General features: G+C 33.6%; 1 protein-coding gene across 11 annotated transcripts in view; it reads right to left on the bottom strand.

Moving 5' to 3' along the window:
- Positions 1–15,535, bottom strand: part of Arhgef9 (Cdc42 guanine nucleotide exchange factor 9) — a 542,919-nt gene that overhangs the window by 11,428 nt on the left and 515,956 nt on the right. The gene's annotated exons all lie outside the window — the stretch shown is intronic.

Below are 15,535 nucleotides of genomic sequence, written 5' to 3'. Positions count from 1 at the left end.
TGGGCTGGGGATGTGGCTCAAGAGGTAACGTTCTCTCCTGGCATGCATGCAGCCTGGGTTCGATCCTCAGCACCACATACAAATAAAGATGTTGTGTCCGCCGAAAACTAAAAATAAATATTAAAAAAAAAATTTATCTCTCTCTTTCTCTCTCTCTCTCTCTCTCTTTAAAAAAATATGCCACTATGCCTGGCTAATTTTATATTCTTTATTACCTAACCATTCATACTTTCCCATTTTATTACTCCTCATTTCTTCTATTTCTTCTTTCTGGTTAGTATAGTTCTAGAAAACATTTCCAAATAGTTTTTATTATAGTTTATGATACAATTTGCTTTTGAATCATCAGTTACTGGGGGTTATTCACTCTTCTCAAAGCAGTGCTGGAGACTGAACAGAGCATTTTGGACATGTTAAGTGAGTGTTTGAATACTGAGATAAATCCACAGCATGGGAAACACTATAAGGAGAAGGCATCTCAATAAAAGGTTCTCAAAGAACAATGGAAGACATGGTCTTCACAATACATATGCAGTTATCAACATAGCAACATAAATTCATAACTCCTAATACTAAATCCATGGATAGTGAAGAAAATACCTGACAAAGAATTTTAAAAGCTAAATGTTAAAATGATCAATGAATTAAAAGAAGTACTATGGAAGGAACTAATAGAGACAATACAGAATATGAAAGATCATTTTAATAAAGAGATTATGGAAAAGAACTGAACAAATATTTTATAAATGAAGGTCACAATGAGTGAAGTAAAAAACTCAATTGAATGTCTCTCTAATACACTAGATCAAGTAGAAGAAAGAATTACAGGGCTTGTGGACAAGAGTTACAAATTTGAATATTCAGATGGAATAAAAAATAGAAACTATGAGCATACTATACAAGAACAATGGGGAAACATTAAGAGACTTAAATTTAGGCTCATAGGTATTGAGGAAGAAGAGGAGATTAGGTTAATGGCACTGAAAACAGATTCTGTGAAATAATAGAAAATTTCAGACACCTTGGGAATGTGATGGACATTCAGATAGTGGAGGCATTTAGAACCCTGAATAGACAAGACCAGAAAATAACCTCTCCACAACACATCAGAGTTACATTACCAAAATATAGAAAAAAGGAGAATTTTTAAAGATTGCAACAGAGAAACACCAAGGCACTTATAAAATGCAAACCAATCATAATGACAGCAGACAGCTCAATAGAAACTCTAAAGGCCAGAGGGCTGGGAATGATATACTTCAGCTCTTAAAGAAAACTGCCAAGTAAGTTGCTATATTTAGCAACATTATCTTCCAGAATACAAAGAAAAATAAAAATCTATAAGAAAAGCATAAGCTAAACATATATATGCATAACCAGTAATCCAGCATCACAAATGATACTGAAAGGAAGTCTACACACAGAAGATTACAAAAGAAACTAAAGACATTATAAGAGTAAATAAACAAAAGATAATTATGATGGAACCAAACACCAGAAATAAAAGAAAATGACAGGAAGTAATACATAGCTCTCTTTTATCACTAAATGTAAATGGTCTCAATTCTCCTATTAAAAGACATAGGTTGGCATGTTGGTTTACAAAATGATACCCAGCAACATGTTGCCTACAAGAAACACATCTCATTGGCAAAGATCCACAGACTGAAAGTGAAAGCAGGAAATTGACATTACATGCAAATGGAATCTGAAAATAGCTTCTCTCATTCTAGCAAAGCAGACTTCAAGCCAAAATTAATCAGAAGAGAAAAATGTGGTCACTACATATTAGTAAAGAGAACAAACCAACAAGAAAATATGATGATTATAAATATTTATACCTTGAATATCAGTGTACCTATAAGTGTACCTAATCTCATCAAACAAATACTAAGTGACACAAAGTCTCAGACAGGACTCCTTATACTACTAGTGGGTAACATCAATACACATTTCTCACTAATGGGTAAACCAGATATAAAATAAAGATACTAATGGGTTAAATACTTCTAAAGGTCAAATGGACTTAACTAACATTGACAGAATATTTCATCAAATCACAACTGAATATAGGTTCTTTTCAGGTACTCATAGAATATCCTGAAAAGATATAGATCATATAAAAGGCCAAAAAGGAAGTTTTAGCAAATGCAAAAAAAGTTGAATAATGTCTTCATGGCATAAGATCATAATGGAATGAAACTAGAAAACAACAGTAAGAAAAACTACAGAAAGTATACAAATAGAGATTAAGGAATACATTTTCGAATGATGAATGAATCACTGAGGAAATTGGGGTAGAAATTTAAAAATTCTTATAATTGAACAGGAATATAAATACAAAATGCCAGAAAAGATAGTTCTAAGAGGAAAGTTTTAATCCATGGGGGACTACATTAAAAAAAAAAATCATGAAGTTCTCTTCAAAAAATCCTTAATGTTATATATAAAGGTCTTAGAAAAACAAGGACAAAACATCCCCAAAACCAACAGAAGGAAAGAAATAACAAAGATATTAATGAAATAGAGAATAAATGTACAATACAAGGATCAATAAAATAAAGGGCTTGTTCTCTTTTAAAGAAAAATAAGAGATTAAATGTTTAGTAAATCAAACCAAAATGAAGACAGAGGGTACTCAAATTAGTAAATTTAGAGAATAAAAGAGATATTACAATAGACACCTCTGAAATTCATATGATCATTACGGATGAATTTGAAATTTTACATTGCAATAAATTGGAAAATCTAGATGAAATTGATAAAGTTTTAGATATATGACCAAACCAAATTGAACCAAGAGGATATATAATATCTAAACAGACCAATAACAAGCAATAAGATTGAAATAGTAACAAAAAGTTTTCCAACAAACAGCTCAGGACCAGATGGATTTATAGCTGATTCTAGAAGACCTTTAATGAATAACTAACACAAATGCTTCTTAAATTGTTCCATGAAATACAAAGTCAGGGAACACTTCCAAATTCATTCTATGAAGTCAGCATCACTCTGAATACAAAATCAAAAAATAACACTTCAAGGAAATAAAACTATGGACCAATATATTTGATGAACATATATACAAAAATCCTCAATAAAATATTAGCAAATCAAATTCAACAATCAATTTAAAAGATCACAAATGATCCTCAGTTTAATTTGAGGGATTCAAGGATGTTTCATCATGCACAAATAAATAAAAGAAATATACCATATAAATAGGACCAAGCACAAAAATCATGTAATAATCTCAATAGATTCAGAAAAAGACTTCTACATATTACAATACCACTTCATGATAAAGACACTGATGTAAGTAAGGATTAAAGAAACACACCTCAACATCTTAAGGACTATATATGACAAACCTAAAATCAACATCATACTGAATGCAGAAAAATTTGAAAACATTTCTTCTAAAATCAGTAACAAGAGGAGGATGTCCATTATTACCAGTCCTATTCAATATATTACTTGAAATATTGGCTAGAGGAACTATGTAAGAAAAAGAAAAGGGACACAAACAGGAAAGGAAGGAGTCAAATTATCCTTGTTTTCAGATATGATCCTGTAGTTAGAATATCCTAAAAGTTCCACCAGAAGACTTCTAGATCTGAAAAACAAATCCAGAAAAGTAACAGGACACAAAATTACCATACAAAAATCAATAGCTTTTCTATATACCAATATTGAAAGAAAAATAATTCCATTTAAAGTTGCTTCAAAAAATAAAATAATTAGGAATTTATGTAACCATATATGTAAAAGAGATTTATAAAAAATATTTCAGAATGCTGTAAGAAGAAACTAAATAAGATACCAGGAGATAGAAAGTATTTCCATGCCTAGAGATAGGCAGAATTAGTTAAAATAGTTAAAATGGCCATATTACTGAAAGCAATCTGCAGAGTCCATGCAATATTCATCAAAATACCAATCATATTGTTCTCAGAACAAGAAAAATCAATCCTAAAATTCATATAGGAAAAAAAAAAAAAGAAGATCCAAAGTGATTCTGAGAAAAAAGAACAACGTGGGAGGCTTAGCAATCCAACTTCATAATATACAACATAGTTGTAGTTAACAAAAACTGGCATAAAAACAGACATGTAGACTAATGGAACAGAATAGAAGACACAAAAACAAATCCACAAAGATACAATTATCTGATTCTTGACAAAGGCGTTTAAAACATACAATGGAGAAAAGGCCATCTCTTTAAAAAGCAGTGCTGGGAAAAATGAAACTAGAAAAATAGAAACTAGATCCCTATCTCTATCCTGTACAAAAATTATCAAAAACCTAAGAATTAGACTAGAATCTTTATAATTACTGAATAAATAATAGGGAAAATTCTTCAACATATAGGTTTAGACAAAGACTTCCTGAATAAACCCTATAGCTCAGGAAATAGATAATCATGAAATGGGATGAAATAAAATAAAAAAAGCTTCTGAGTCTACAGAATGGGAGAAATCCTTACCAGCTACTATGCTGACAGAGAAATGATATCCAGTATTTATAAAGAACTTTAAAAACTCAACATCAAAATAACAACCCAATCGATAAATGGAGAAATAAATTGAACAGATACTTTCAAAGAATAAGTGCACATTGCCAATAATGATATGAAAAATATTCAACATCATCAGCAATAATGGAAATGCAAATCAATACTACACTGAAATATCATCTCACTTCAGTTAGAATGGCAAGCTTCAGGAATACAAATAACTATAAATTCTGGCAATAATGAAGAGAATAAAGAATGCTTATACAGTGTTGACAGGAATGGAAATTATATAGCCAATATGGAAATCAGTATTTAAATTCCTCAAAAAGTTGAAAATATAACAAACATGATCCATCTATACCATTCCTTGCATTTATAAAGAAAAAAATAAAGTCATCATATTTTATAGATGCATGAATATTTATATTTTTCATAGTACAATTCTTAATAGGTTATATAATTATTCTGGGTATCCATCAACAGATGAATGGATAAAGAAAATATATAGATATACAAAAGAGTTTTAGTCAGCCATAAAAAAGAAAACAATTATGTCATTTGTTACAAAAGGGATGGAACTTGAGACCATATTTTGAGTGAAATAAGTTAGACTCAGTAAATTATGTTTGCTCTCATATGTGGAAGCTAGAGGGAAAAGAAAGGAAATATAGGAATGCCGTGAAAGCATTAGGAAAACCACTAGGGTAAAGGAAAGTGATCAGAGAAGGTAAGGTGGGGGAGGTGTTTTGGGGAATAAAAATGATAAAATTATGTTCTTATGTATGGGTGAATATGGCAGAATGAAACCCACCTTTCTGGGTTAATATGCACCAAAAATAAATAATCAAAAACTTGAGTAAACGTAAGCCATAATTGTTGAAAAGAGGAAAAAGTTCTTGCCACAATCCAGGCACAATTAGGATACATAGACACCTGGATGTTGATTTGTGAGTAAAATTCCTGAACATCAAGGATAAAAGACTGTTTCCGACTTCAAGAAGAAAGGACAAGTCATTTATAAAGGGAGAGAAAAGAGTATGATTAGAAATCTCATCTGAAACACTGAAGTCTTCTGAAAAAATCTTTAGGTCAGAAGAAACCAGAAATCACAAATTATATAGAACATGAATAAAAATGACACATCATATCAAAATCTATCAGATGTTGCAACAGCTTTACCACCATAACATTTTGTTTTTCAAGTATTTTTAGTTGTAGATGGACACAACAAGTGGTGCTGAGAATAGAACCCAGGGCCTCACACGTGTTAGGCAAACACTCTACCACTGAGCCACAACCCCAGCTCTACAGATGTAGTAACAGCTTTAACCAAAGGAAAATGCATACTACAATGGTTTTATAATTTTTCAAAATTAAAACTAATCACTTATTGTAGCAATGAAAATGGAAAAATATAAAATAAATAACTAAAAATCATGTTATGACTTGGATCTCAAATGTCATCCAAAAGATCATATGGTGAAGGTGTCATCCCTACCTGATGGCACTATTTGGAGGCTGTGTTAACCTTAGGATGTTATGATTAGTTTAAGGAAGTAGGTCATTGGGGGCATTCCCTTAAAAGTATATTGAGACCCCTTCTGTATCTGTTTGCTTCTTTTTTTTTTAAATTTTTTATTGTGGGTTGTTCAAAACATTACAAATTTCTTGACATATCATATTCCACACTTTGATTCAAGTGGGTTATGAACTCCCACCTTCACCCCATACACAGATTGCAGAATCACATCAGTTACACATCCATTGATTTACATATTGCCATACTAGTGTCTGTTGTGCTCCGCTGCCTTTCCCATCCTCCACCATACCCCCTCCCCACCTCTCCCCTCCCCTCCCCTCCTCTCTCTCTACCCCCTCCACTGTATAACCCTGAGGGTCTCCTTCCATTACCATGCAATTTCCCTTCTCCCTCCCTTTCCCTCCCACCTCTCATCCCTGTTAAATGTTAATCTTCTTCTCATGCTCTTCGTCCCTACTCTGATCTTAGTTACTCTCCTTATATCAAAGAAGACATTTGGCATTTGTTTTTTAGGGATTGGCTAGCTTCACTTAGCATAATCTGCTCTAATGCCATCCATTTCCCTGTAAATTCTATGATTTTGTCATTTTTTAATGCAGAGTAATACTCCATTGTGTATAAATGCCACATTTTTTTTATCCATTCGTCTATTGAAGGGCATCTAGGTTGGTTCCACAATCTTGCTATTGTGAACTGTGCTGTTATGAACATCGATGTAGCAGTGTCCCTGTAGCATGCTCTTTTTAGGTCTTTAGGGAATAGACCAAGAAGGGGAATAGCTGGGTCAAATGGTGGCTCCATTCCCAGCTTTCCAAGAAATCTCCATACTGCTTTCCAAATTGGCTGCACCAATCTGCAGTCCCACCAGAAATGTACAAGTGTACCCTTTTCCCCACATCCTCGCCAGCACTTGTTGTTGTTTGACTTCATAATGGCTGCCAATCTTACTGGAGTGAGATGGTATCTTAGGGTGGTTTTGATTTGCATTTCTCTGACAGCTAGAGATGTTGAGCATTTTTTCATGTGCTTGTTGATTGATTGTATGTCCTCCTCTGAGAAGTGTCTGTTCAGGTCCTTGGCCCATTTGTTGATTGGGTTGTTTGTTCTCTTATTGTCTAATTTTTTGAGTTCTTTGTATACTCTGGATATTAGGGCTCTATCTGAAGTGTGAGGAGTAAAGATTTGTTCCCAGGGTGTAGGCTCCCTATTTACCTCTCTTATTGTTTCTTTTGCTGAGAAAAAACTTTTTAGTTTGAGTAAGTCCCATTTGTTGATTCTAGTTATTAACTTTTGTGCTATGGGTGTCCTATTGAGGAATTTGGAGCCCGACCCCACCGAATGTAGATCGTAGCCAACTTTTTCTTCTATCAGACGGCGTGTCTCTGATTTGATATCAAGCTCCTTGATCCATTTTGAATTAACTTTTGTGCATGGCGAGAGAAAGGGATTCAGTTTCATTTTGTTGCATATGGATTTCCAGTTTTCCCAGCACCATTTGTTGAAGATGCTATCCTTCCTCCATTGCATGCTTTTAGCCCCTTTATCAAATATAAGATAGTTGTAGTTTTGTGGATTGGTTTCTGTGTCCTCTATTCTGTACCATTGGTCCACCCGCCTGTTTTGGTACCAGTACCATGCTGTTTTTGTTACTATTGCTCTGTAGTATAGTTTGAAGTCTGGTATCACTATACCTATACGCCTGATTCACACTTCCTGCTTAGCATTGTTTTTGCTATTCTGGGTCTTTTATTTTTCCATATGAATTTCATGATTGCTTTATCTATTTCTACAAGAAATGCCATTGGGATTTTGATTGGCATTGCATTAAACCTATAGAGAACTTTTGGTAATATCGCCATTTTGATGATGTTAGTTCTGCCTATCCATGAACAGGGTATATTTTTCCATCTTCTAAGATCTTCTTCTATTTCTCTCTTTAGGGTTCTGTAGTTTTCATTGTATAAGTCTTTCACCTCTTTTGTTAGGTTGATTCCCAAGTATTTCTGTTTGCTTCTTGACTACCATAAGTTGAGCAGTTTTATTCTACCACATGCTCTCTTCCATGATGTTCTACCTTACCACACACCCAGAAACAATGGAACCAATAACTATGGACTGAAACCTCTGAAATCATGAGTCAAAATAAATCAACAATGTTTATTTTCTTTTATTTTGTCACAGCAACTGAAAGCTGATTAACATAGAACATTGGTACTAAGAGTGGGGCTGTTCCTGTGTCTGTATCTGACCATGTGATTCAGAAGCTTTTGGAACTGGTTTTCAGGAGGAATGTGGAAAGGTTTGAAAAAGCAGGATATAAAAATCTTAGAATGCTGTAAGCAGAGCTTAAATGGGTGAGTCTTATGGGAGCTCAGCAGACCATACTACAGATAAGAATGCAAATAGTAAAGATGGTGCTGATGAAGATTCAGATGGAAATGGGGAGTCTATTGTGAATTGAACTAGAGGCCATTCATGTTACATTCTAACAAAGGACTTATCTACATTTTGTTCATGCCCTGAGATTTTATGTAAGGCTGAGTTTAAGGGTAATAGTCTAATCAACATGGCCCAGGAAATTTCAAGGCAATATAGTATTCAGCCTGTGGCATGTGTATTACTGACGGATTTACAGTGAGAATCAAGATAGGAAAAAAAAAAAGAGTGGAAAGATTTTTAAACTTCAACTTGGTCATAAAAGAAGGCTTTGTAAAGGTGCAATCAATGGGAATGGTTTAAACTTGCCATTAAAAGGAAGCCAAGTAATTTGCACAGGATTACCAGGAAAGACCCCTTGAGGGCATCTCAGGAATAAGCAGGACATGCCCCCCAAAGGCTCAAAAGTGTGCAAGTGTAAAGTGTAAACCATTAATTTGAGAAAATAGACTTGGGCACACTGTAGCTACAGAGTTGCCTAGTAAGTTGTGTCCCATGTATTCATTTCATGGTGGTGAGATTTCTAAGCGCTTGGAGGTTGCTGCAGTCATGGTCCTAGAAGTCTTGGCTACTGCTCAATTTGGTGGCAGACATTTTTGTCAACCATGTGGCAATGGTTTTCTGGCATGCAGAATTCAAGAGCTATGGGGTTGTGGAGGCCTTTACAAAGATTTCAAAGGAAAGTCTGGGGGGCCAAGCGTTATGTGGTAGGGATGGAGTCCTTATGGGAAGTTCCTTAGAGGGTGAAGGGTGAAGCTGTGAGAGTGAAGCTGGAGTTGCAATGGAAATCCCAGAAAGTTATAGATGTCAGGAACATGGCAGGTCTACTGAGCCATGGATATGAGCAGAGTCAGGCCAAGAGAATGGCCATGTGGGTTTCAGCCAGAAAGTCTGTAAGAGTAGGGCTGCCCATGTACTTGCAGGCACATACCCTGGATTGTAGGCATGGAGCTGTAGGATTTAACATTTTCTCTGCTGGGTTTCAGTTTTGCTTTGGTCCCTTCTCTCACTTCCACAACAGGAAAGTTTACCCTATAACTTTCATGTCATTGTATGTTGAAAATATGTGATTTGCATTTTTAAATTATTTTCACAGGATCTCATAGCAAAGAGTTGCCTGAATCTCAGGGGAGACTTTGGACTTGGACTTTTAAGCAATGCTGGAACTATTGAGACTTTAGAAATTCATATAGATGGGCTAAATGCATTTTGCATTATGAGATGAACAGGAAGCTTCAGGGATCAGGGCAGAATGTTATCATTTGGATCTGAAATGCTCCCCCAAAGCTTGTGTATTGAAAGCTTGGTTCCCAGTTGGTCTCACTATTGAGAGGTGGTGGAAACTTTAGGAGGTAGTGCATAGTTGAAGGAAACAGGTCATTGGGTGTATGCCCTTGAAGGGTATCTTGGGATCCCAGCCCCTTCCTCTCTTTGCTTCCTGGATGCCATAAGGAGGGCAGCTTTACTCCACCATGTGCTGTCCTACACCACAAACCAGGAAACAAGATAGCCAAGAGACCACAAATTAACACCTCTGAAACTGTGAGCAAAATAAACTTTCCCTCATTTTAGTTGATTTTCTTAGGTATTTTTTCACAGTGACAAAAAGTTAATACAGCATAAGTAGTACACAAAAGCTAAAATTAATTTTTTGAAAAATAGAAATAAACTGCACAAGTGATTAAAAAAAAAAAACCCAAAACATGTTCTTTCAAAAGATTAATGCTCCCTGATAAGCCTGATTAAAAGACTAATGTCAGGGAGGGAGAACAGAAAGAAGTTGAATAAGGGCACCAAAATATATTTAGAGTAGAAGAATTACTTCTGGTTCTTCAGCACAGTAGAATAATTATATGTTAAAACATTCTATTATATATTTCAAAATGGCTAGAAGAGTATGAAATTTCCAACTCATAAAATAATTATTGCTTGAAGAGATGACATACTTATTATTCTGATTCTTACACATTGTATACATATATTGAATTATTATAATGTACCTCATAAAGATGTACAGATAATATATCCTAATAAAAAGACTAATGAGAAAATAAAAATTCGTAGTATTAGAAATATGAAAGAGCAATACTCACAATTATGAAAGATATTAAAATAAAATATAATTAAAATAAAATAATATATATATAGCACTAAATTGAATATCCAGAGAAAATAATGATTTCCCAGCCAAATATAAATTATCCAAAGTAACATGAGAAGAAAGGCATAAAATTCAAATGAATAAAATCACCATTTTCGGGGGCTAGGGTTGTGGCTCAGTGGTAGAGTGCCTACCTTCCATGTGTGAGGCATTGGGTTTGATCCTAAACCATATAAAAATAAATAAATTTAAATAAAGGTATTGTGTCCAACTACAACTAAAAATATATTTTTTTTAAAAATCACCATTTTCCTGAAGTACATAAGAACAAGATGTGGATGAAAGGAGAAAAGGGCCATATTTCTGAATGAGAAAACCTAATAAAAATTCCAAATCTTCAAGTATTAACATTTTTAAAACAGTGCCAATCAGAATCCAAACTGTTTGGGCCTAGAAAAAAATAAATTTGATATTGATATCAAAGAATAAACATCTAACAACTGATAAGAAACAATATGAAAGAAGAGTGACTAAGAATTCATATTACCAGGCATTAAAATTTACAGAAATCTACTATGATTTTGAAAGTATTGTCTTGACACAAGAATTGACAAATATAATAATAGAACAGAGTAGAAAGTCTAAGTCCAAGTATGTACATAGAGCTACTATCTAAGAAAACTGGCATTTTAATTATGTGAGAAAGAAATGATTGATTTAATAAATGATTCTGTGTAACTGGTTATTCACCTTAAGGAAACAAAATGTAACCCCTTCCTGCACATCATATTCAAAGTGTAAATTTCAGATGGAATACAGCTCTAAAAAATAAACAAAAATATCAAAAGGAAATTTAGAAATATGCAAAGTGTTCATGGAGAGAACAACTTATGCAAGTTGAACTTAGAAGCCAAATAGACATTTATCAAAGTAATCAAATTAAAATTTTTAAGGTTTCTATTTATTTAAATGTTATAGTATACATTTAAGGTATTCAACAAAAAGCTTAAAAAGAAGGAGACCCTATCATTTGCCACAACATCAATGGACCTGGAAAACATTATGCAAAGTGAAACAAATTAAATTTTTATAAATTTAAGTATCATAAACTCAAAAGACATGTAACAGACTCAGGAAAATATGTGAAAAAAATTCAAAACTAATAATGTGCTACCCTCCATAATATAGATTCATTATAAAATTATAAATTTATAAATACCATCTTTTTTTGTAGTGCTGGGATTGAACCAAAGGCATCATGCATGCTAGGTAGGTGCTCTACCACTGAGTTATAACCCCAGCCCACAAATTTATATTCACACACACAAAAAGAGTAAACATAAAGTGTATGAACAAGCAATTCACAAAATAATTGCAAATACAGCAAATTTATATTCACACACACAAAAAGAGTAAACATAAAGTGTATGAACAAGCAATTCACAAAAGAATTGCAAATACCTAGCAAGCATACAAAAAAAGTTAATCGTTGACAAACAACATACTGAAAACAAATAGGTGCTATTTAGTGCTGGCGTGGGTGTAAAGAAACAAATATCTACAAAATTATATTGGGAGTGTAGTTTTTGTAACTTTATAAAAATTCAATATGAAAGACTATATTATAGTGAAATTCAAACTGCTCATATTCCTACATTCAGTTATTCTACTTTTGGTATCTATCCTACAGGAAGAAAAGCACCAATATATAATGAGATTCATTCATGGATATGTTTTCAGAAATATCTATAGTGGAAAAAATCTGGAAATAAACATAATGTTTAGCAAGAGGGGATAAGTTGCTACAAAATACTATGGAATATTTTACAGCAATTAATAAAGAAGTTTGAAGGCTTTATTGATATATTTGACTAGTGTATGACCTTAACTGACATAGGTGTTGCAATGAAGGTATTTTACAGATGTAATCAAAGCCCCTAAACAAGGAGATATAAGGGAGAATATCCTGGATAATTTGAGTGGATCTGATTGAATATGATGAAAGGTTTCAAAAACAGGGCTGAGGTCTCTCCCAAAGAGGACAGAAATTCCACCTGTGGAACACAGCTTCAGCCCATGTCCACAGAATTCCATTCTTCTCATGACCTTGCCTTCCTGGCTGCCTATAAATGACAGCTTAGTACTATGCCCATGTGTTTGAGTCTACCCATGAAATTCTGTTTCTGACTGACTACACTACAGATTTCAGAGTCACCTAGGAAGCCTTTACAATCACATAAGACAATTATTTCTAGTAATATATCTCTTACTGTTTATGCTTCTCTGCTTGAACTCCGATTGACATAAGAAGTTACAGATAATATACTCTTACCTGTAGAGTTATTTATGATAAATTAAGTTTAAAAAAGTGAGTTGCAATGTGTGTATACAAATTAATCTGAAATATACATATATATAATTTTATAAATACAAATGTTTATAAATATTTAAAGAGCATAGCATAGGTATGTAAAGAGGCACACCAAATTGCAAATACTTATTATTTCACAAAGACTGAGCAAGAAAATAAAAGAATTTTAAATATTTTTATACATTTCTACATGAGTTTAAATGGTTATGATGGCCCTGTGTAATTTTATAACTAAAAATAAAAACAATAATAATTATGGTAAATCAACATGGAAGTCATAAAAATAATCACTAAAAATATTAAATGAGCCAGGTGTGGTGGCTCACACCTATAATGCCAGCAACTTGGGAGGCTGAGACAAGAGTATTGCAAATTCAAGGCCAGCCTCAGCAACTAAGTGAGGCGCTAAGCAACTCAGTGAGATCCTTCTGTAAATAAAATATAAAAGGGGCTGAAGATGTGGCTCAGTTGTTATGCACCCCCTGAGTTTATTTCCTAGTTCCAAAAAATAAAATAAATTAAAAAGGACTGGGAATGTAGTTCAGGGGAAAGTGCTCATGAATTCAATATCCAACACCAAAAAATTAAAAAAAAAAATGATTTGACAATTCTAACGATACAATGTGGAGTGAAAAATGTTACAAAATTATAACTGTGTACCAGGGAGAGGCAGGTATGGGGATAAAAAAGATTTAGTCACTCAATTTTTTTAACATACAGGAAAAATAGAATAGATGGAGATACATCAAAACAAAATGTTTACAAATTTCTTGCTGTGTTGTATGTACTCTGTGCGATTATTATTTTTTTCTCATGTTTTTCTAGGTTTTTTTGTTTCCTTACCATTTCCTACAATGAAATGATTTAAATGAGACTAAAAACAAAAATCTGCAAAACTCTCATTAAAAAGATGAGCATAGGTCTATCAGGAAACAATTTTTGGAAGCTTTTCTAAATTAGAAATAGACTTTTAAAAGTCACAGATTGGGCTGGGGCTGTAGCTCATTGGTAGAGTATCTGCCTCGAACATGTGAGGTACTGGGTTCGATCTTCAGCACCACATAAAAATAAATACAGATATTGTGTTCAACTACAACTAAAAATATTTTTTAAAAAGTCACAGATTATTAGTCAGAGATTATGTGGGAGACACGGTATTTGAGCCAGAGGGAATGGGAAGGACCTCGTAACTGATTTAGAGTCTGCACATTAAGATCAATCTTTTTTTTTTTTTTTGAGAGAGAGAGAGAGAATTTTTTAATATTTATTTTTTTAGTTTTCAGTGGACACAACATCTTTATTTTATTTTTATGTGGTGCTGAGGATAGAACCCAGTGCCCCATGCATGCCAGGCAAGCACGCTACCGCTTGAGCCACATCCCCAGCCCAATCTTTAATGTCTCTACAGCCTGAACAGGGTAAGTGGTTGCTGATGTCTGCAAATGGGAAAATAGCAACAACATTTCTATATTACTACAAAGCATGTCTTAATGCAGTACCCCTATGCTAAAAGCATTGTTTTACTCTAATGAGACTCAAAGTGAGTTATCAATGTGCATTCTACCCAATACCTAAGAAGACTGAGATTAATGGGTCTTTCTGAACATCCCTCCTGTCCTCTGACCATTTTGTTCCCCAATATGGAAGGGTAGGAGAACACTTCTGTACTAAATGAGTAGGCCCATTTTTCTAGAGGCAGTTTTTTTTTAAGCAACTTGAGCATACAAGCATTTTAACAACTCCATTTTCATAAGGAGTGGGGCAAAGACAAAAATTGTGTGTCTTCTTAGATAATTACAAAGGCTGCTTGTTTGTTACTTCTATGACAGAAACAGTACCATAAACAAAATATGTGGTAATACTTTATAACCAATAACTGAGGCACCTGAATTCCAGTGTTTGGAAACAGCATGAGGAATTATATCACTGTATAAAAGAAGAACAATCTGTTTCAAGCCAAAAAGTATGTTTGATTGTAAATCTAAATCATGCAAATGATGATGGTTTTATACCTTGTTATATTTTCTACAATTTACTTCAAAATAGATACACACAGTATAATGTATACATGCATATCCTTTTAATCTATAGTTTAGGGGCATTTACTTAATATTTAAAATACCTTAATCATTAATACTTACTCCAGAGGTGATTTGTAAACATTAAATACTTAGAAGCCTTTGCTTCTACTATCAGTAGTTCAGTCACTTCAATGGAGGAGAACTAATTAGCCTAACACATATAAAATAATTAATTTTTCTTAGTAAAATGAATGTTATTAAAGAGGTGTACCAACCAGAAATGTCTTAAGGATATTTTAGCTTTTATAAAAAATTGATATAAGAATCTCTTTGATCCCATAACATATTCCATTCAAAAGGGGTCTTAAAGCTTACAATCAAAAAGGGTTCTTTGTCCTGGTCCCTATCAGGATTATATTGCCAAACTCTGACCAGAAAGTTGGCTGACAGCTGGTGATATAGCTCAATGGCAGAGTGCTTGCCTAGCATGTGTGAGGCAGTGGGTTCCATTTCTAGCACTACAAACAAAAACAAAAAGGAAAGTTGTCTG

This window comes from Marmota flaviventris, chromosome X (assembly GCF_047511675.1).
Source record: "Marmota flaviventris isolate mMarFla1 chromosome X, mMarFla1.hap1, whole genome shotgun sequence".
Taxonomy (NCBI): Eukaryota; Metazoa; Chordata; class Mammalia; order Rodentia; family Sciuridae; genus Marmota; species Marmota flaviventris.
The sequence above is the reverse complement of the archived record's forward strand: the minus strand, read 5'-3'. Positions and strand labels throughout refer to the sequence as shown.